This window comes from Anser anser, assembly GCF_964211835.1.
Source record: "Anser anser genome assembly, chromosome: 23".
Lineage (NCBI taxonomy): Eukaryota > Metazoa > Chordata > Aves > Anseriformes > Anatidae > Anser > Anser anser.
The window spans coordinates 6,714,819-6,736,253 of record NC_139744.1 but is presented as its reverse complement, the minus strand read 5'-3'; the positions used below and the strand labels follow the sequence as shown (position 1 = coordinate 6,736,253).

The window sequence follows — 21,435 nt, the reverse complement described above, 5'->3', positions numbered from 1 at the left end:
ACTCAGCACTGGTCTCTACCTGGACATCGGGCTGTTGGCCACAACTCATCGAGTGTGACCATCCAGCCAATTCCTTACCTACCAGGTGGTCCATTGGTCAAATCTGTGTCTCTCCAATGGAGAGCTGAGGGTGTTATGCAGGACAGCGTCAAATGCTTTGTACAAGTCCAGGTAGGGCATAGGTTGTGTACAAAGAAGCAAACAGATGAAGTGAGCAATTTTTAAGAAGGCAATGCACAGCCCATGCCATTGCCCAGAACGAAACAAGGGAAATGTCCTGTTTTCTGTGTGGCTCAGTGGCAGGAAATCTTGTCTAGAAGCTGACTGGTTTTGTTTTGAATTCAGATTTTCTGGCTTTCACATCAGTTCATAATTACAGCAAAGGGCTTTTGTCTGATAACGAAGTTCTGATCCGAGGAAATACTGACCTTGGCTCCGCTCTGCCCAGCAGCCATCTGAAAACTGAGCTACATTCTGTTTCAAGGTATGTCTCATTGAGCTACCTTTCTACTCTGCTAAGTCAGCTCCTGCATCTGTAGTACAGATGATGTTATGCTCAGTGACATTTTCTACCTGGTTTCCAAAGAAACTCTTGAACTTATCTATCCATCAGCTCTGACCTGAAGTGTGATAGTGATCAGTTAAAAAAAAAAAAAAAAAAAAAAAGATATACTTGCTCTGAGGCTTTTTTTGTAGTCTGGAAGAGAGGAAATAAAAGAGCAAACACCTCTGCCTCTACGTGAGCAGAGGGCAGTCCTGCCCAGTTGCTCCCAAAAGAGACTTGAATGACCTGGCAGTGTGGAAGCACAGAATGGCTGTTTTTATGGCCCTGTGGGAGGGGAGAAGTAGTTCCCCAAATCAGGGCCTAATTCTGATGTTTGTATTAGACAGTGTCTGATATTACATATTGTAAGGACTAAGTTCATCTGTGGTTTACAAAGCAGGGTGGCCTGGCTGCTCTGAGGAGCACATTTGGCTTTAGACAGGTGTTACCACAGCTTCTCTGGGCTGTTTTCAATCAGGTACAATTTAAAAAAAAAAAAAAAAACTGAGGTGCATCTACTTATTTCCCATGTGCTATCTTGTAGAAGGGGCTGTATCTGCAGTTATAACTCTTTCCTTGAGTGGCAGTAATGCCAACGTCTCTGTGAACGCTGTAGTGTGCTTCAATGTATGAACTGGTTTTATAATTGTATCATCTTCATCTGTTCAACAAATGCTTCTGTCTTACACTAAGGAAAACGAAAACACAACTAGGACTTGCTACACACAGCAGGAATTATGCTGTCCTTCAAAATGAGATGTTTCACTTCAAATGAGTCTGTCACCCACCACCACCACCCTTACTCTTTTTGAGTACTGCACTCGTATACTTTGACTTAAAAGGTGCAAGGCTCCTGCTCCTTCCTGCCCCCCTGTACCTTAGCAGTCTTTTTCTCCAAAAATGAATATGGGAACTCAGAGAGAACCATGAGAACCGTGGCTGTAGAGTCTCCATCACCCTTCAGCTCTCATAATAATCATTAATCATAAGTAGCTTTGTCATTTGCTAAGCCTTCTATAGAATTATGACTTGTACAAGATGTATGTGCACAGAGGTTTTTAGAAGCTAAGGTCCAGAGCCATAGCTATTCTACCTTAGTGTTGGGAAAACCACTCAAGCGTGTAATCCCTTTCCCACTCCTGCATGCAAGCTTTGACTCTTTAAGGGTTTTCTCCATCCCAGCAGCCTTGCTAAGAGGGAGTTTTCCTCTTGGCTGGCTCTTCCTGTTGCCTGGTTTATTGGGACAGTCCTGGGGTAGAGTTCCCTAAGCTTTTTCTTTTGACATTGAGTGGGGTTTCACCCTCAGCCTCCTATAAATGGTCTGCTCTGGAGGGCCATCTCCTGCCCTATGTATGCAACCTTCAGGTATTTGTGAACCTTCTCCTTTGCCAGTAGATAGTCTCCACATAGCTCTGTGCTAAACTTTCTGTCGATTCCTAGAGAGCTAGACAGTGAGGCTGACTTAAGCAGTCTTTTAGCGCAGTGAATTCTTAAAGGTTGTGAAGCAGCTGGTCAGCAGAAGGGACAGTGTCACATATGGGAGCCACAGTGAAATATGAAATGGCCTCTTAGCCCACTTAGTAAACTCCTTACAGACTCTATTTGCAGGTGAAGCAATCATGGATAAAGAGCAGAGTTAAAGTTAAGCAGACCTCTGAAGCGAGTTAATATTTTAAAGGTTATGCAAAGTTATATAGACAACTGTGCTTGGGCAACTGCTGCTCACCCATTGTGAACTCTGGGCAGTTATTTGGTTTGCATACCAACACTGCTGCCCCAGAGTAGAACGGCACAGGAGGGCTGTATAAGTAGGTTTGTTGAAGCAGGATTTTCCAATGTAATTTTAATTGGCTTTAAGTCCTAGAGAAATGCTTTATAGAATAGTTGAGTTAGTTGTCTAATTTGTTTCTTGGTGGAATTGGTTTTCTTAGCTCCTAACTTCTCTGATACAAATCCCCAGATTTTTTTCCCACAGGCTTTACCGAAGATATTTTTGATCCAAAAGCAGAAATCACTTTCTCTCTAAATGTTTTTGCATTTTGGCTTTCCTAACAGAGCACTTTTCTTGATTTACTCTCTTCAGCTGCAAGTCTGAACAGTTTACTTGTGATATGCTGTAAAAGGGGTGACTTGATTATGGTATGTAAATGTTCTGAGGTACTTCCTCTTAATCATATTGTCAGTTATATGCTGGCTATCTTATTTGGTATCTTCTCCCCAATCTAATATGGCTGAGAATCTGGAGGAATGGTGCTTCATGGCAGTGATACTCAGCTAGAAAGCCTGAGGATGTGTCTCAGTCCAGCAGCCTCTGTAACCCCCTAGCTACCATTTATTACTGTTACATGCTGTGTTTTCTCTGTTGTGATGAACAGATTAATGACTGTCTATGACAGAACTTGGGCATGCTTAATACCAGAGTTCATGGAGGTGCTGCCACGGGCTATAATGAATGAAAACAAAGCAGACCTTGGTTTTATGTGTTGTCTGAGCCACAGCATCTCTAATAGCACAGGACCTTCTAGCTCCATGGCATAGTGTTGGTCCAGCTTTGATTCAGAAAAAGAAAGAAAAAGAATATCTGCTTCCATGTTCCTATCCATTCTGTGGCAGTTAGAATGGCTTCTTCCAAAGCATAGCCACATAGGGCTTAGCCCTACTTAATGTAGTGTCAAAGAGCTGAAAATGCTTTGAATAGGTAGAAACAGTAATGGAAAATGGATCCTGCAAAGGCAGAAGTTTAATACATTTAAATCCCATTCCTAGCATTGCCTGAGCTGACTTCTTTGTACTTCAGACAATTAAGTGAAGCACAGTAATACAATCGATGCAGTTGCCTATAGACAAGCAGATATGAGGGACAGGCTCATTGAGCCCTAAGCAGCATCATTGTACACATCTCTGCAGAAGCTGGCTTTTAAAGCAAAACTCTTTGTGTACCCCATCATCTTCCCATGGATGCCTGTAAAAAAAACCCAGTGCAGAGTTAGAGCACCTGAGTTTTCATCATGAGAAATCCCTCCATCTAGTCAGAAATCAAGTGAAGTAAGATTTAAGGTTGCAAAAGAAAAATGATACTTCAAAGAATGGTGATACCAGGTTATTTTCCTTGTTTTCTGTGGATACTGGGACTGTTGTCCAGATGATAGATCCCCCCTCCATATTCACTAGTGAGAGCCTGTTTCTCTTACAGTGAATTTATGCTAATTAAAAAAAATGGAGTTTTACTGAAAACAGAATAAAAATATTTGGAAAATGTTTTGTGCAAAATTCTGGCATCAAGTAAAAATACTGGGAAGAAAGACAGCAATTATATCTCTCAGGGAAAGAAGATGTCATTTTTCATCATAAGTTCTTAGGAAAGTTGGGTTAATGTTATTTTTGAAGATGTAGGATGTTGCTTTCCTTTTTAAGAAACAATACTGTCACTTCCTAAACTGCAAAGTCTGACTGGTATTGAGTGGTGAAAGTGTGAGAAATAACACTTGCAACTGCTGTTGAGCGTTTTCCAGCTCGGGGCAGATGCAGACTTGATATGACTAATGAGGGGAGAGGGAAATAAATTCTCCCTTGCTGCAGAGAAAGGGAAGGTTGCTACCCTCACCACTTATCTTGTTTCTTGTTGCCATGCCATGCAACTGGTACGGTTCATGGTCCTGGGAATGGTGCCAGTGACGAGAAGAGTAGGAGATGGGGGGAAAAGAGGAAATAGAGAGACAAGGGGCCCACAGCACTGCTGGCAAGTCCACATCTGTGTGAAGAATTTAAAAGCATTGAAGTCTATAAAATGTATACTGTGTATCTCCAGCTTTTGTTGAGTGGAAGCCCAGCTGGAAATGGTGACCTGAAAGCAAGTTAAGCAACCACCTGTTACGATTCAGTGCTGTGTTCCAACTGTCAAAAAAAAAATGGTGGCCAGAAAAACCTGTGGGAAGGGTATATATTTTCTATAGTTTGGAATTTCAAGTGGGATATTTCCCAGTGGGAGAATTAAAATGAAAATTTCCCTCTAAGAAGTCCAGAGGTGGGGGGCCGGGGGGGGGGGGGGGGAACACCCTCAATCTTCAACCCAACAGTAATTCTGACTACCTGTGTTCCAGGCACAATGTTCTGCTGTTTCCTAAAGGAATTGAATTAATTTTGATAAGCAGCATTTCAATGTTTAAGAGAGGTTTTATTTTTTTTAGCATCTGATTGATCTCTTATTTTTCTTTATTGTTCTACCAAATTACTTCAAAGGCTTCCTTGATTTTCACCAGAGCGTGTCGTATAAAGCACAACTCATTGATCAGATTAAACTTTAAATTGTGATTTGCAGATATAATCAGCAAATTGCACAAGTTGACAACAAAAGCCCATGACAAATTGCAGGTTCCCTTAATGATGAATCACTGCCAAGCATCCAGATGCTGGAGCATGCAAGCTCTTGAATGAACTAGCTTGCAAATCTCTGCATTCACACTGTAGTAAGAGGCCAATGCCATTTTCCACTGAATATTCATGGTTAGAGGAAAACATGCTGTTAACAGGCAACATCAAAGTATATATGCATAAAAGCAGGTAAATGAAGATATTAAATCCAGGAGGCTAACTCTGCACTGCAAGGAAGGGTTCATATATGTGAAGCAGTTTGGTTGCTGACAAAGGCAATGGTAGTGTTGTGGTTTAACCCCAGCAGGCAGCTCAGCACCATGCTGCTGCTTGCTCACTCCACAGGTGGGTTAGGGAAGAGAACTGGAAAGGTAAAAGTGCGACAACTCATGGGTTGAGATCAAGACAGTTCACTAGGTAAAGCAAATCAAGGAATGTGTTTGCTGCGCTCTGTCGGCAGGTAGATGTTCAGCTGCTTCCAGGAAAGCAGGGTTCATCATGCGCAACGGTTTCGTGAGATGACACATGCCATCACTCTGAATGCTCCCCTTCATCTTCCTTTCCCTCAGCTCTTATTTTTGAGCATGATGTCATGTGGTGTGGGATATTCCAGTGGGTTGGGGTCAGCTGTCCTGGCTGCATCCCCTCCCAGTTTGTGCACCCCCAGCCTCCTTGCACTGCTCTGCAACAACTGAAACTATTCATGTGTTGTCACTGCTATTTTCATCATAAATCCAAAACACAGCATCATGTAAGCCTCTATGAAAATAATTAGAGCAATCCCAGCCAAAATCATGACAAGGATGCAACATCGAGGCAGCCAAATTAGTTAGGAAGACTACTCAGGATGATATTCTTCAGAAAAGATGCCACAGAAATAGATCTGTTTCCTTACGAAAGTTTGGTCGTACTCACACGGAACAAATTGCTTGGAATGCTCAGGCCTAGATATAGTCCTCCCCAGGGGTAGCTTGACTAGCTCCTTGGTAAGTTTGGGCAACAGGTGGCTCAGCCCTGACCTTGCTGTGGCCTTTGTGTCTGTTTTGAGGTACAAGCATCAGTCATGTAAAGCCATCAGTAAAGCCTTCCTCCTAACCTGGTGAAATGGAGCATGCAGGATTCACACCTGGATGAGTTCGTAGACAGGGAGATGTGATGCTATGGCTGAAGATGATGTGGGGCAGGTAAAATGCCGTCCTCTGGACCGGACACCCTATTCAACTCAGGCCAGGTCCTTATGGTCTGGTACCTCAAACTCTTGGCAAAAACCTGGAGGATTCTGATTTTAGTCTTCTCTGTGCCTCCATCTCTCTGTACAAAGGAGAAAGCCATAGCTACCTCCTTTGCGTGGTGCTTCAAGATGGAGAAGTGCCATTTAGGAAATGGGTATTTCTTTTACTCAAAGGAAGAGCCTCTCTTCGTGTGAGTTTTGTTCACATTGAAAGACAATTTTTTGGCAGAGGGTCAGTGTTTTTGTTCTCAGCTCTTGGCATCTCTCTGGTTAACTTCTGCCCTGTGAGCGAATGAAAGTAATACTTTATCCCCCTGTCTACAATATGCTATTTCTTTGGAAGCTGGAGTGTAATGAACTTGCTGTTTATTATAATTAACAAAAAAAAAATCCCTATACCTTTAAATTAGATTATAAATCTTTCAGTGAAATTCAATACTGCAGTGATTACGTTTTCTTTCCCATAAGAGATTCTTCAGTGATAAGAGCCAGGCAACTCCTGTTCTGAATAATATGTCCCGGAGGACTTTCCTATTTCACATTTGGCCTTTTTTTCTGTGACTTCCGTCTTTCATAATCATCTGAGATGAAGCTTAGAGCAGTGCTAGCTAGTGAATTGTAAAACAACTAATATTGCAGAGAAAATTACTTTCTGTTGTTTTCCAATCACTGCAATTTAGGCTGCTTGTCTTTGGGGGTGTTGGTATAGGGATTCGAAGTGTGTAATAATCCAAGTACAATTTACTACAGGTCAGACAGAAGCTTTATTAACTATGATCAGAGAGAGAACATTCAGACACTATCTCTCCCTCTGTTCCTCTGTTCTCTGCCAAGTGATTGCAGTGATCTGGCTTTGTGTATTGTTTTGGAAGAAAGGAGAAACAATTGTTTCAATGTTAACAAAGCCAGGTATCCATCCTTGGAAGGGATGGACTCCAAGCAGTCATGTATATGTTAACAAGGCTGGGTACCCATCCCTGGGTGGGATGAGTACCTTGCAAACCACCACACTTCTAAGAAGGAATCAACAGTGAGTATGTGAAGAGCTGGCTCTTGGTGGAGCCTGAAGGAGTGGCACATCCACTACTATTTTAGCTCAGAAGAGGGGTTTGGAAACAATCATGGACTGCTAGCTTTTAGTTGAAAATAATGTTCCTTTATAAACTTCCTAGCCAAACCACTCAAATCTTAAATACTAATGACTTCACCACTACAGGGGAAGTAGGAGCTGTATGGGCAGTGCCTGGCACAGCGCTGTTCTGAGGAGAGCTGGGGAAGTGCCGATGTTACTGCAATACAAAGATTTGTCAAGTCTCACTCATTGAACATCAGTCTGCTGAAGTCTCTGCATAAGTTGTAATTGGAGCTTAAGCACTGAAGACAAAGCTTTGTGACTTCTCTGCACAACATCAGACAGATTTGTGGTTCTCTGACCATTTAGTTGGGTGCAGCCTACAGAACAGGCTGCAGAGCTGCAGCATAGCATCAGATAAAGAAATCCTGGAGTCCCACACGTACAGCACACTCCCAGTTACAGCGGTGTATTGTATGTCTGCTCACTATGTAACATGCTGAACGCTTCATCTGCTTATTCCTTCTGTGCCTTCACTGAGTGGCAAGACTCAAGGGATCACAGAAAGGAGGAAACCTGTGAAGGGCAGACTGTCCGAGTGGAGTGAAAAGGGGCAGGGGTCAATTAACGCAGCTTGTCTTTGCTTCAGAGTAGCAGCTTGTTGTCTCTCAAAGTGAATCGTGTTCAAATTATCCCAGTCCCAACTTTGATTAAGCGGAAGTTACGAGGCCAAGTCACTCTCTTTTCTCAGTAGATTTAAGAAAATTTAACAAAGCAGAGCCTGTCTGGTCTTTCACTCTTCTTATACTCTGAACCTACTTGACCTGGCAGAAGTAGAGGATGGAGAGGTGTCAGATGTCTTATCTTGGGAACAAACTGTTTCTCAGACTTGCTGTTTTAACCATCTAGTTTACATCTGCTTCTAAAGTAGCCATTTTATATGTTTTCATCTAACTGAGGCATATTAACTACCTTATCCCTGCTTCTTGTAGATCTTTGTGATTCCTTTAGATTCTTTGAGCCAAGCGTCCTGGCAAGATGTCGTTTTTAACCTGGCAAAGGCTTTCAGTAACTTTTATTTACCTTTTCCTCCTTCAGTCTCCCTCCCTCTCACCCACCTTTTTTTTTTTCCTATCTTTAATTGGCAAATGCAGCCAACAACTTCAGGGTAGAATGAAGATGAGATATTGCTAGCTCATTTGCAAAAAACAGCGGCATCCCAACAGATGAAAAATGAAGGTTTGAAAGATCAGGATGCAAAGGCAGCTAGCTTGTTTTCCATGAAGAAGTTTCCACTGAAACGTCAATGAACAGTGGCTCTACTTTGTACTTACCATCCTGCTTGGTAATGATTTAGGAGTTAGCATTTGTCACGTTGCTTTTTCTTTGCTTATTGTTTTAGTACTTTAAAGGATGTTGAATCTTGGTTGCAATAAAAGCCAGTCTTCAGGATTGCAGTATTGGAGGCGAAAGCAAGGGTGTGGAAAAAAATAGAGCGCTCATCCAGAGACTCTTTTAGTTTACTGCTAGAACTGGGCACTGTGGTGAAAGCTGCCTATTCCCATGGGCCAGGTATGGCACTTGGTATAGAGCACCTCTGCCGGCAGAGGGGTTGGTTGTGGAACAGTCAGCAGTGGCTGCTCCCCACTGCTGGCTAATCTGGAGCACACAGAGATGAAATTCAGACTCCTTCAGTTCAACAGAGCAGAAGATGTCTCTTCTCAGAGCTAACTCAGGATTTGTCTTCTGCTGTTTCAAATCCAAAAACTTAATTAAACATTTGTAAAAGTAAATCTTCCCTTCAAATGTTTGCTCTCTTCTCCTGCCTTATTTTGTGACCTTACTGAAAGCTATGCAGTCAGTTCTGTCTTCCTGAGTCTGCAGACAGCCTGAAACAACAGCTCTGAGACATCTGAAACACAGTCTTCGAGTCAGTGCTGAGGAAATGATGTACCTATTTCAGTCATTTATGCATTAGTTTGTCAAAGTTTAGTTCTCATTTGCTCGTGTGACCCTAGGAGCTGGAGCAGTAATAAAACACCCTAAACCTACTCATGAACTGTGAAAGTTTACCAGTGCTGAGTGTAACCCCAGGGCCCTGCAGTGGCTCAGGATACGTGGCTGACTCATCCTGTTTATGACAGCAGCAAGCACTAAGAATTCTTGATCACGTATTTTAAAAGCACACATGGAGGCAGCAGCTGTTGTTAGCAGAAGGAAAATTCAGCATCTTAAAAAAAGGACGTGTCTTTTTTTCTTCCTAGTGATTCTTGTGCTGATTTCCTTGCAGGGTAAAGCTGGCCTTGTTCCATCCTGGTTGTCTGGCTTTCAAACCTCCTACACACCACATCTCCACTTCCACTAATGTTAAGTCTGCTCAAAACTGAGCCAAACCTTTCTACTTGGATTATGGGTAAGTTCCAATTCAGATGCACAGAAATATAAATATGAATGCTGCAATAAGGAAAAATATCTCCACTCCCAAACATAATGGCATGGTGCTTAGACATGGCTAAACTTTACCTCACACCTACAGCTCTACCGGTGAGCACTACAGCTCACAATTCTTCTTCCTTTCCTGAGAAGTCAGCAGCTCACATACTCTTAGTTGTGATAATTTTTCTTCCCGTGAAGCTCAGCCACTCTCTTTGTATCATTCTCCATCGCTTGGATGTCCTTCTGCTTTTCCCTGATGTCTCCTCCCGTGATGCTCCACAAAATCACTTGAGAATCTGTTTGCAAACGGTTTGCAAAACGGTTTGCCACTTGAAACTCACAGTAATCATAAATGCCACTAATTAGCTGCAGAGCAAGTTAAATAGTTGATCATTGCCTTTCAGAAAATGAAAAACACAATTCCAATTAACAACAATAATTCAAAACAATGAAGCAGCTACTGCTGGAGTTAGTTTCATCCAAATTGCAGTGAAATGAACCTTCTCTCCAGCAAGGATTAGATGTCTGGTAAAGGATGTCCTAAAATAAATAAATAAATGGGGGGGGGGGAGAGAACAATAAACAGCAGTACAAAGGGAAAAAATCAACAAAAGATCATTTGAAGCACATAAAAGTTTTGCAGATTTGAGCGTGAATACTAGATTGTATGTAATAGAGCCTCAATAAACTGCATGTTTGCAAGATGGAATTTGAAACAACCTGGATTGAGGTTTTCAGAACAGTCCAAGGGGACCTCGATGAGAACAAAGTGAATGCTTAGAAACATGATTCCTTCTCTCTCTGTCTCCTTGTAATGTTTTAACTTTTGGCAGAAATTCCCAACTGAAACATTTTAGCAGAAAAGTTAGTTTTGCTTTAAGTATATATAGAAACCTTCATGTTTACAATTTTTCTTAGTTTCATTATAAGATCAGAAATTTTCCAGTGACAAAATGGAGACAGAAATGGGCCAAGAGGGACGTAGGCACTATTTTCCAACTGGCTGCAATTCTGTTTCACCTCTACCATTCACAGCCTAAGAAGATCCCTTTCATATGTGCTAGATTGCTTTGAAACCTTATGCAATCCTTCCTTTGTACTTGCCTTAGAAGCAGATAAGTGAGCTTGGCAGGAGGGATAAGACTAATTTGCACTTTCCTCAGTTTCTGATTTTCCTGGATTTAGATTTTTGCTCTCAATGTAGCAGCTGGAGGTGCCAGCCTTTGTCACTGTAGCTTTGGTTGCTCTTTCTGAACACTGCCTTCTAAACCTACTTCTCTGGAAATTGGTTAAAGATGGTGGTTCTTTGTCATATTAACAGTAAGTGCTTTTGCTATTTCTTTGCTATTTGCAAGAACACGTGCAGGGAAAAAAAAAAAAAACCAGACTGTGGCTTATTCCAAGGAACAGGGCTGTAAGCCTAGGAAGCTTGCAGGATTGAGCAGGTGGAGGAAGTTTTCTTCTTCATTTGGCTGCGGAATTTGTTTGGTTGTGAAAGGTCATAGTTGCTATACTCTGAGTCCTTGACTTAATGTTTTATGAAGAAGGACCTATTTAAGATTTTATAGAGAAGTCACCGAGGTGTGGTATTTAGAAGAGGCTTGAAGGTTGTGAAGGAGCTTTCCATGCTCCATAATCTTTCATAGCTCCACCTGATTCCTGCAAAATGGAAACTTGAAATCTGTCTGGCTCCTCAGGGGATGGGTATTGGGCTAAAATGTCCCAGCTGGGAAGCTTCCACCTCTTCATCCGGAGGCATCATAAAACATGAATGCGCCAGTTTTGTCAATCACTTCTTCTGCCCAGTTCATCATTAATGTATGGGACTTCTTTCACCTCTCAATTTGTCAGGCTTTCATCTTGATTCAGTGTGTCTTTGACTTCCAGACAAGACTTCAGCGGGACCCATAATCGTGTCTTTATGCAAGTGGTATCGCCTCTGTTTGATCTCTGTTTTGAAGATATAACAGCCTTGACACTGGACAGCAAGTGTGAGATAAGGACCAAAATGGAGAGGGGAGTGAGGTGATAAGAAATTGTAAAAGTGCAGTCGTAGAAGTCCATGTGAGACTCGTGCTAGTTCACCAAGAACATGTGGCTTCCCCACACCTCACTAGTATTTTGCTCAGAGCTGTTTTTTTTACAAGTGGAGAGAAAGAGATGAAGACCTTGTTATTAAAAATGTTGCTACCAAATAAATAAATAAATAAATATCTTATCTATAAAAATGTGGTCCTAGAGGAACTGAAAAGAGGGGGGCTGAAATAAAGTAGTCTTTCACATTTCCTGGAGGTGACTGCATTTTTATGAGTGGATTACCTGGTAACAAAATCCTTTGTAGATAGCTGAAGACTGCTCAGTATCTGTACTACATCATCTCTGTTCATGTGAAGAGGAGGAGGCCATGAAATGGCAAGAATTCATACTGAATTGCTCAGGAGCTGTTTGGGTAATGAGTGAAAAAGACTGGCAACAAAGCTTTTTCATCACTTTGTAAATAAATTATTCACAGATAAATGTTGTCTGCTGTTAAGCTGCTCCTGCAAGGCAGGTAAATGTTGTCTGCTGAGAAACATCTGCTGTTCCCTATCAGAGCTAACGTGTTTGCTTGGAACTGTGTTCTGGACAGTGAGCTCTGAGAGGAGACTGACATTTTCATGCACTGATACTTAAAATCCACTTTAGGATGTTAAATCCAAATGTTATAGCATTCTGAGCTTAGAGCTTGAGTCAAAAACATGGGAAGTACTCGCATCATTGGAAACTATCCTGAAATGAGAACTGAAATGCTATGAAGTGGGGAGACAAGGCTGGAAGTTACTTGAGTGTTAGCCAAGTCGGCAGTTACAGAATGAGGGCATATTGTGGTGTCGTGGTGAGCAAGGGATACTGCTGCACTCTGGATTGTGCGGCTGATCAGTAACCGTGTTACAAAACTAATCTGCCAAAGGCCCATCTGTTGTCAGCTGAGAAATTGTGGGTATTGTGGACAGTACTGCCGCTCTCCTCCACCCCTGCAGCAGTGGCCAGAGGTAGTCAGAAAGCAAGTGCACACCCATGGAACAACCTCGCGGCCACAGCATGGAGCAGAGAGGCAATTTCAGTCCCCAAGTGAGGCCGCAACAGCGTATTGCCATGGGTAGGGCATGCCCTGGCACCTACAACATATTCCTGCCCTTGCTGCGAGTCACATCACCGCGCTGGGCTTATGTTTTCCTGAATGAATATGTTTCCTAAATGAAAATAATGATGTTTCACTGTACACGTTGAGAAGTCTGTAGGGAAGGTGTAAATCCAAGCTGTAAGAATTGAGGTTTGCAGTGAGAGTAACTAAAAGATACAGAAAAAAACTGACACACTTTCAGACATGCAGCCCTTGAAGTTTGTGGGAGAGAGGTATCTTTTATTAGTTCTACTGATACTGCTGGAAGAAAACAAACAAATCCTTGAAGGTTCGTGTACCTGGAAGCTTATCTGATTTTTATGCCCCCCAGAAATCCATCAGTTGTTCAAATAAAAAGTATTACCTCTCCCTGCAAACCTCATCTCTCTAATACCCGAAGATTATCAAAGCCAAGACATTGCTATCAGAGCTCAGTATTACAATGCTAGTGAACGACACCTTTATCAGCTAATATTTGTGGATTAAAGGCCAAAATGAAGGTACCAGAGAGCATCTGATCTGAGTCACTACCAGCTCCCCCTAAAGTGCTAAGTCCCTCAGCACCCCACGTACAATTATTGTCTCGCTGACTGGGTTGTCCGACCCAGTGGCATGTGGTGCCACTTCATTTTGTGGTTGCCATAAAAGCTGGTACTGGTGCTGCGCTCTCACTTCAGGTGAAACAGTGTGCCATGTGTTCCCAAATAAGTCCTCGTAGTGAAATTGCTGTATAATGAATGGACTGATTAATCAGAGAGCCTATGCTAATGAGACCAGTGCAAAGGCATTTGGAATCCCAGAGGGTCTGCCATTCTCCTTCAGTATGTACCACTTTAATATTGGGAAGGAAGGATTTTGCTAGCAGAGGGAAGCATGAATAATGTATTGTTGTGGATAATGGTAGTCATTACATATTCCTCCTTTCCTTTAGATGTACTTGTGCATATGTTAAATACAGCCTTTGTTCAGTGGAAAGGATTATTTTAAACAGGGAGGTGATGCAGAGTGTCTTGCAAATTACAGTCGTGTGAATGCGGCAGATGGTACCACGGAGCGTGGAATTGCCTGTGACATCAGATCAGTTACTCAAGTCAAGAAGGCAAATTTTTGTTGGACTTGTCTGGGTTACAAGAAATAAGCAAAAGAGGGGAGGCCTGCTTGCATGTGAGAAGTCTGTGAAGGATCTTGAGGGAAGAACCCCGCTGTGCACTCTCTTTGAAAATGTTGAAGTAGTAATTGGGGTAGAGAGCTTTGGGAACGTCTGCTATCTCCAGGCAGTTACAGAGATCTGCTGCTCTCCATGAGCTCAGCTTCCAAACAAGCCACCCACTTAAAAGCCTGTAAATCCCAGTGGGATTAGCACTGGACTAGAATGGTGTCAATGGAGGGGCTGAAGGAGAGCGGTGAAGGAGTGATCTTGTGGAGCACAGGTATTCCTTGTGCTCAGCTACAAGTCTGTGACATTAGTGTCTGCACTGGTACAGCCACTCTCCAGTCAGAGCCAAAAGGATTTATCCAAGTCCTGGCGATATCGCAGCAAGGACCGCTGTGCTCTGAGGATCACATGTGGATTACTGGAGACTGTTCAACAGCCGGTATGAATGGCAGTTGCTCTAAGTTAAGAATCACTTCAGGATATGCAGATAGAGTCCTGCACTGACTTGCCAAGCAGTAACTGATTGGAAATCTGTCTGTGACTGATGTAAGTTTAGTTGCTGGAAGCTTGTCACTTAAAAAAAAAAAAAATATGAAAATCTGTCCCTGCTTCTGATTAATGCACAGCCAGAAATCTGCTCTTTAAAGTCTGTGTGCATCAGTGTGCCAGCTGCAAATAGGGAAATATTCCCTCCACCTTTCCTCCTACCTAGGTTGTTAATTGGATCAAGGATGTTCTCTCATTGTAGCCAAACTCCTTACTAGTCATGGTGGTGGGAAAGGCTGGCTGAGGACACCTGGCTTGAGGGACAAAGCAAGGTGGATGTCCTGTGCTGACTCCATCAGGTTTGTCTGTCCTGTTTTACACTTAATTTAGATACAGTCTAGATGTTATCCTCTTTGTGGAAGAGGCTTTGCAGCAAACTGGGCAGCCCAGGATTTGGAGACAGGCTGTCTGAGCAGCCTAGTCCGTCAGTGTGCTCTTCAGTGCTGCTGTGTGTGTAGTTAGAGATCTGTGCCCTGCTCCACTTGCTCACTGCTGTGTGGCTTGCCAGAGGTAGGCACATCTTCTGATCTGGCAGCTAGAATTGTTCACTAGCCCAGTTCTATCAAAATGATCTAGATTAGCTTAAAACACTGCTAATAGTAGTTTTTTGTTTGTTGAATTTTTTAAACCCATTTTGACAGAACCAGGTTAGACAGCAACTATCTGATCAGTTATGCCGGCTGATGTCAGAGGCTGGTAAGCTCTTAATGTACCTCAGCTGAACCCAGAACAGCAGATGTGATGACAGCCCACAGCATCTAGTAGCTGTCTGTGTTTCTGGTGGCAGCCGGTTCTCTTTCAAGCAAACATGGCATGGAGGTAAGCAGATGTGTTAGGCATTAGCTGACACCCTCCTTGAGGGAGACTGTTGGGGAGATGTGTTTGGAGGGAGGGGAGGTTGATGGAAGAGGAAAAACAAGCTGGGAAAATTCAGGCTTGCTCTGGGCTGGGTTTGCAGCTCTGTCATCACAGCCTGCTTTGCAATAACTTGTCTTCGTGCAGAATTTGTCTCCTCTGCTCTTTTGGGGCAGAAAGGATGCCTTTGGCCCTGTTCACACAGAGTAATACGGAGAAGGGAGAGGGTGTACTCAGTGGCACAGCGAAGTGCAGTGGATTTGAAGCTGAAAGGAATCTCTGTGGAGGACATTAAAAGGCTGGGCTGAAGTGCTTTTGTTCAGCTGTGCTTTTCTGCTCAAAAAATGGGACTGGCAGAAAAAGGCAATCATGAGGGAGGGGCTGGATATAGAACAAGACATCCACGTGGAAGAGCTGAATTCTTCCTAAAAGGTCAGTGGAATTAGCTTTTTACTTTTGAGAAGGACTGCTGCATCACAGGTGAAAACCCACTGCAATGTGTCAGAGCGAGAAGGGAAGGAAGTTGAGGTATTTGTGGAGGGGAATTCTGGTTCATTAAATGCTTGATAAAACTTCTGAAAAAGAAATATACCATCCTCCAGGATGTCTCTTATTGAACAATTTGATCATCAGGGTACCTACACTCCAGAGTTATGATCAAAACCAGACCTGAGTTATTAAATTCCTGCTTTTAGGCACTTTTTAAAGTGCCTTCAGTTATTAGATTCCCAGCCTCAGGCACTCAAGGGTTGATTTTTCTGCAATACGTTTTATAGCTCTGAAGGACCTGGTTCAAAAAGTTTAAAGATGAGAACCAAGGGGCAAGTTCTGTCAGACAATCTTCCACTGTTTTTTTTTAAAGACGAATGTTCTTGAAGGGCACTTTGTAAGTAGGCAGAGTGCTCAACACAAATTTGCACTTACTTTGCGGCTCAAGACAGTTATCTTCCAGGATGTCTGTCCCCAGGGCTGATGAATTACATCTTCTAAAATTTCAGCTTTGGGCACAACAGGTAGTGGACTAAGGCCTAATTTCCCAGTCTGCAGCCCTTGGGCTGATCTGCCAAGACCACCAGAGATTTGAACTGAACCTTTTCAGATTCAGCGAACTTCTGAAGCTGCATTTCTTCCCTTTATTTTTATTTTATTCTATTTTATTTTTTTTGCAGAATTTCTTACTATATTTTCTCTTCACTTACCCTTTGCTCAGGTAGGACTGGATTTGGTGTTAAGAAGAATGTGGCAAGGCTGGGACGGTAGGACACTGAATAAATGATGTCAACAAGATGTTTCTCCTTCCCTGTGGAGCTGGTAACAACCCTCCCTCTGTGAAGCTGTGCCACGTTTGTTTGCCTTGTCTAAGCCCAAGCACAGAGTAACCAACTCTGGCTTGTTTGATCACCTTCATCATCCAGTTGCTGCTTCTAGAGTCTCTGAGGCAGGGTTTCTGGAGCATGAGGAATAGAGAGAAGTTCAAACAGCTAAAAAGGAGATGAAAAAGAGGCATGGTGGCAAAACGCAGAGCAACAAAGTAGAATCTCCTCTGCTGGCACTGGTCACCTGTACTTTTGAGGTTATTCTGAAGTTGGTGAGTCTGAAATTCCTCATTAGAAGACAATGGTAGATAAAGGAGGTTGTGCTTTTAATCTGTATATGAGGAGATCATTCCAACCATGACCTCCCTCCATCCACTTGATACAACGTTTACTTCAATCAAAGAGGTAATTAAACTGAGATAAGAAATCCCCACAGTTCATGTCCTGAATTTAGTACAACAAAAATTCTTAAGTAATAGCAAGGCAAAACCTGCAGTTGTTGCTGGAACCAAACAATGACAAAGGTATAAATACCAGCGAAAACTTTTGTGAAGCATACTTTGCTTGCCCTAAAGCACACTGTAGGAGCCCAAGCATGAACAGCCCTGGCATGCCAACTGAGACTCTGCTAAATGGTAGGGAAAACCATAATGGTGAGCGTGAAAGGGAACCAACATACAGAGACTGCAGGCAGGTTAAGCTGGTATAGCCTTCTCCTATTTGTTCGCTCAAATGCTGATTTAAATGCAGGGCTGCCACAGCTATAGATAATGACAGAGGAGCCAGACAGCAAACTATCAATAGTAGGCTTTTTCATCAGAAGCTGCCATTTTGTAGAAGTAAAAAGCTGTTTTAGAGAACATTGCAATAGCAGTGATGGTTGAGTAGTCCTGTTACCTTCGGTATTCTGTTTGATCCCAACAAAATAAATATAATAAGTTTTGTGTGGCATTCAGATTTAAACGGTGCTGGAACATGTGCATGAAAGTGCCAGCACCATCTATATGAAATGTCTTGACAGCTCCGTGTGGAAGAAAACAAGCCATTTCTTTTCTTCATTACAAAATGTTGTTTTTTTTTCCATGGGTCTGAAATGGAAGTAGGGTTTAAAGGGCTTATATTTCCTGCAAAATAGAAACTTGGTTTCTGATAGTTGAAGGATAGAGCCTGACAGGAGAATGTCTAGGGTTGTCTGCAACACCCAGAGAACGTGATCAGAAGTCCAGACAAACTGAAGCTGCTCAGCACTTTTTGACATAAAACATTTCAGATCTCTGCACACCTTGCAAAGGGCCAGGCTCTATCCCTTATCAGAGAGGAAAGGGGCAATGGTGTACCCACTACAAAGCACTTTTTGGGTATCTGGAATCCTCTCTGTATCCTCCAGGGAGTGCTGCCTTGCATGTACAGCAAGTCCAGTGGTAAGCACAGCAGTATTTGCATTCAGATTTCTGAGAAGAATTAGAGATGAAAAAAATAACCACATTTTTTATCTCATTCAGTTTTACTATCTGCGATTTCCAAGAAAGTAACAGCTACCACTGAAGTTGGGCAACACTGTACCTAATCCTTTCAGCCTCTCAGAAATTAACTTTTCTCTATAGTCTTGCTTCAATAAGCCCCATGATTTCTCGTATCTGATATTCCAGGTGCAGCTCTCCCTGGGGCTGTCTGCTCGTGAACTCCCATTTTGCTATGGGTAAAGCAGATTGCTTTGAGGTGGATCACAGTCCAACACATGATTTGATTTTTTTTTTTCCAGTCCACGTGGTCAGGAATAAATGGCTGGGTCATCGGCCCCTTGTTGCTCTACGTTCAAGCAGGGTTATATTTGTACAGTTTTCTCTTACAGTCAGGTTTTCAGCAGCAGAAAATGTCATTTGTTGTCACTAGGGCTGCCCTGCCTGCGAGGCTTATGTCAGAGGCTTTCCATGCCCTCACTAATTACGCTCTGTATCCCACCAGAATGGGAGGGCTCCTTTGGATGCCATCCGCTGATCAGCTTATGCCTTGGAGCAGAAAAAATGGGTGTCTTAGTAATGATGATCCTAACTCCTGCACATGCTCTGCTTGTTTTCTGTAAATGGCTGACCCTTTCTGAGTCTGCATAAATGTGTTGATTGTTTCCTTCTCCTCCACCCCAGGGCAAGGGATTGTTTGCTGCCTCTGGAGGTTTCCCAGGATTTCCTGGCTGTTGAATCAGGGTCAAGTTTCAGATCACAAGGTTTCAATGTCTGCTGTTTCTGGTTAACTGTATGTTTGTCTTTCTCTTGGTGAACATGGTCTTAAAGGGACAGGCTGGAAAGTGCCTGAGCTCCTTTGTTAAATAAAATTGTGTTTGTACCAGAAGCTGCAGGCCATGCTATGTGTGCCTGTTCCCTAGCTCCATTCTAACTCTTTCCACTCACAGTGCAAGGTGGGGGAAGGTGTGTGTGGGGGGGTAGTGCAATGGTCTGGTCCTTCCTTCTATTACTTGGGTGAGGAGAGTGGTGTGTGGCATGCAACACCCTGTGGTGACTGCAGCACAGAGAGATCTTAAGGCATCTCTAGGAATTGTGGGTGAGAGCCAGGCTGGACGAAAGATGGTTAATGCTGGCTGGAATCACAGGTAAACTCCAGGTCAGGAATTAAAACACACCACGGCCATGTTCTGCTCTCCACTGCTGCTACCCTGGCTTCACAAAGAAGCATCCTTTGGGCTCAGCTCTGCGGTCTTTTCCTCCTTTCCTCTTTCCTTCTCTCAAGCTCAGAAATCACAAGAAGCACACGCGTGTCCTTCTCAAAATATCTTCCTACAGCCACATGTTACTTTCTCGTTAAACTTGCTGGCAACACATACGGTTCCTTGCTATCCTTTAGCCTCAACATGTACCTTCCTGTGATGCTCTTAGGCAAGATACATGCTATTACCAGCCAGAATACTTACTACAACAGAGGACAAGAGATGACCACAAAAAGAAAATAAATCTCATTCACCAAGGAAATTGTATTCTGTCTTGTATTATGCCTTTAAAGTGGAGCTGCAATAATACTGGAGCAGATTTAATCTGAATGGTACAATACTTCTGAGAGGTAAACTGTGTTTTGTCACAGTAGCATTTATGTTTCATGGAGAAGGCAACAGGTACTCCCAAAATAACACACACACAGAGGCTATGACAGAGTCTAGAGTTCCAGAGCTGCAGTGTAAACCTCTGAGACTGTAATAGCCAGCATTCAGCTTTGGCTTTTCCTTTTAGAGCAGTAAGAGGGTGCTCAAGGATTGATGATGGCCAAAGGTATTAGGCAATAGAGAGGCACCAGTGCTCTGGACAAGGTGTTTACAGTATACTTCAACCTTGTCACCAGCACTCTGCCTGCTCATCCATCTCCTCTGTCTCCTTTGCTGTCTATGTGCCAAAAGCACTCAGAAACTTCCAACTGTCACTTTGATTTCAGGGATCAATCTGCAGAAGAGTCTCCTTCCCACATTTCTGCCTAGCAGTCCTCTGCTGTCCTGACTCCATCTTGAGGTCCAGCAGAGGCAGCGCATAGATACAGAGGGCTCATATCTCACCGGCACGGGGAGGTACTAACACCTGTTTAAGGTCATTGGAATTTAAGCTCATTGGAATGAGGCAGTTGCTGGCTTCCTAACGAGGTGCACGGACGCTTGCTTCCTTGCCTTCTGGAATGTCTCGAGCTATCCAGCTGTAAAATCACACCATTGTTCCAATCAGCAAAGCTGCAATGTGCCATTTGAAGAGGTTTTTATAGCTCCCTGTGAACCAGGTATAGCTTTCCTGGTGGTAACTCAGGCTCTTGGATTTGTAGGTGGATAGAAATGGCAAAACCAAAAATAATCTTCAGAGTGTAATTTCAGAGAGCCTGTAGGCTTTTGAAGTACCTTTTCCTGGAATGCTGTCACTGCCACACAGAGCATCCACAGCACCACGTGGGAGCAAGCCACAGGCAGCTCTGCCGCAGCTGGAGTGCAAGCCTTATGCAGTCTGGAGCTGGTAGAATTAGTCCTTTGCTGAGCTCCAGAGCTTGGCTGCAGCAGCTTCCTTGGTCTCTGCTGGGACCTGCGTGAGGACAAGAGATGTTTCTGCACAACAGCCACAGGGACAGCCGATATAACTCGGTTCAGTTGCCTTGCAGGGGTGACGCAGCCATACACTGCAGGTAACTGCTCTCGTTAGCTCTCAGGTGTTCAGCTTCATGTGCTGTCTGTCAGACCTTCCACACCTCCTTTTCTGGCCTGCTAAATGAAATTAAATACTGCCATTCCTTTCAGTGAATATAAAAGCTATAGAAAAGCTGCTGTCTGGAATAAGCAGAGAAACCTGGACAATCCTAGGGAGCAGCCAGTTATTTATGGAGCCTCATTCTCCCAGACATGGACGAGGCAGCTCAGCCTGAAGTGCTGTTGTTTTCCTTGTGAGCCTGCACCGGAGACTGGAACAGCCAGAGAAATAATTATCAGCTGTTTTCAAAGCAAGAACTAAGAGTTTCCTCTGCAGTCAGCAGGTCCATACTTCCCCCTTGAATTTCCACTGTATGCTAAAGGGTAATTACAATCCCTGTTGAAAGAAAAGCATGGAATACAGGGCTCAGAGGTTAGCTTGTCACATCCATCCTTCAAAGACTGATCTCCCTTATATTGAGAAAGAGCACAATAGCCCTGGCCTCTGTACACATTCATTTACCTGCAGAAGAATCTTTATTCTCCATAATGATCCACTTGGATGTGTTTCTCAGACATT

The 21,435-nt window shown here is 43.1% G+C and overlaps 2 protein-coding genes and 1 long non-coding RNA gene across 3 annotated transcripts in view; 2 read left to right on the top strand and 1 right to left on the bottom strand.

Moving 5' to 3' along the window:
• The window catches only part of LOC310885452 (acid-sensing ion channel 2), a 504,402-nt gene that overhangs the window by 126,806 nt on the left and 356,161 nt on the right, over positions 1-21,435 (top strand). The gene's annotated exons all lie outside the window — the stretch shown is intronic.
• LOC310885454 (uncharacterized protein) overlaps positions 1-21,435 on the bottom strand; it is a 369,789-nt gene that overhangs the window by 35,631 nt on the left and 312,723 nt on the right. The gene's annotated exons all lie outside the window — the stretch shown is intronic.
• LOC310885461 overlaps positions 1-21,435 on the top strand; it is a 56,971-nt gene that overhangs the window by 16,180 nt on the left and 19,356 nt on the right. Inside the window, exons 2-3 of the long non-coding RNA XR_014574816.1 lie at positions 9,509-9,631; positions 11,542-21,435. The exon at positions 11,542-21,435 is cut by the window's right edge and continues 19,356 nt beyond it. This is a non-coding gene — a long non-coding RNA (uncharacterized lncRNA). The remainder of the gene's footprint in view (positions 1-9,508; positions 9,632-11,541) is intronic.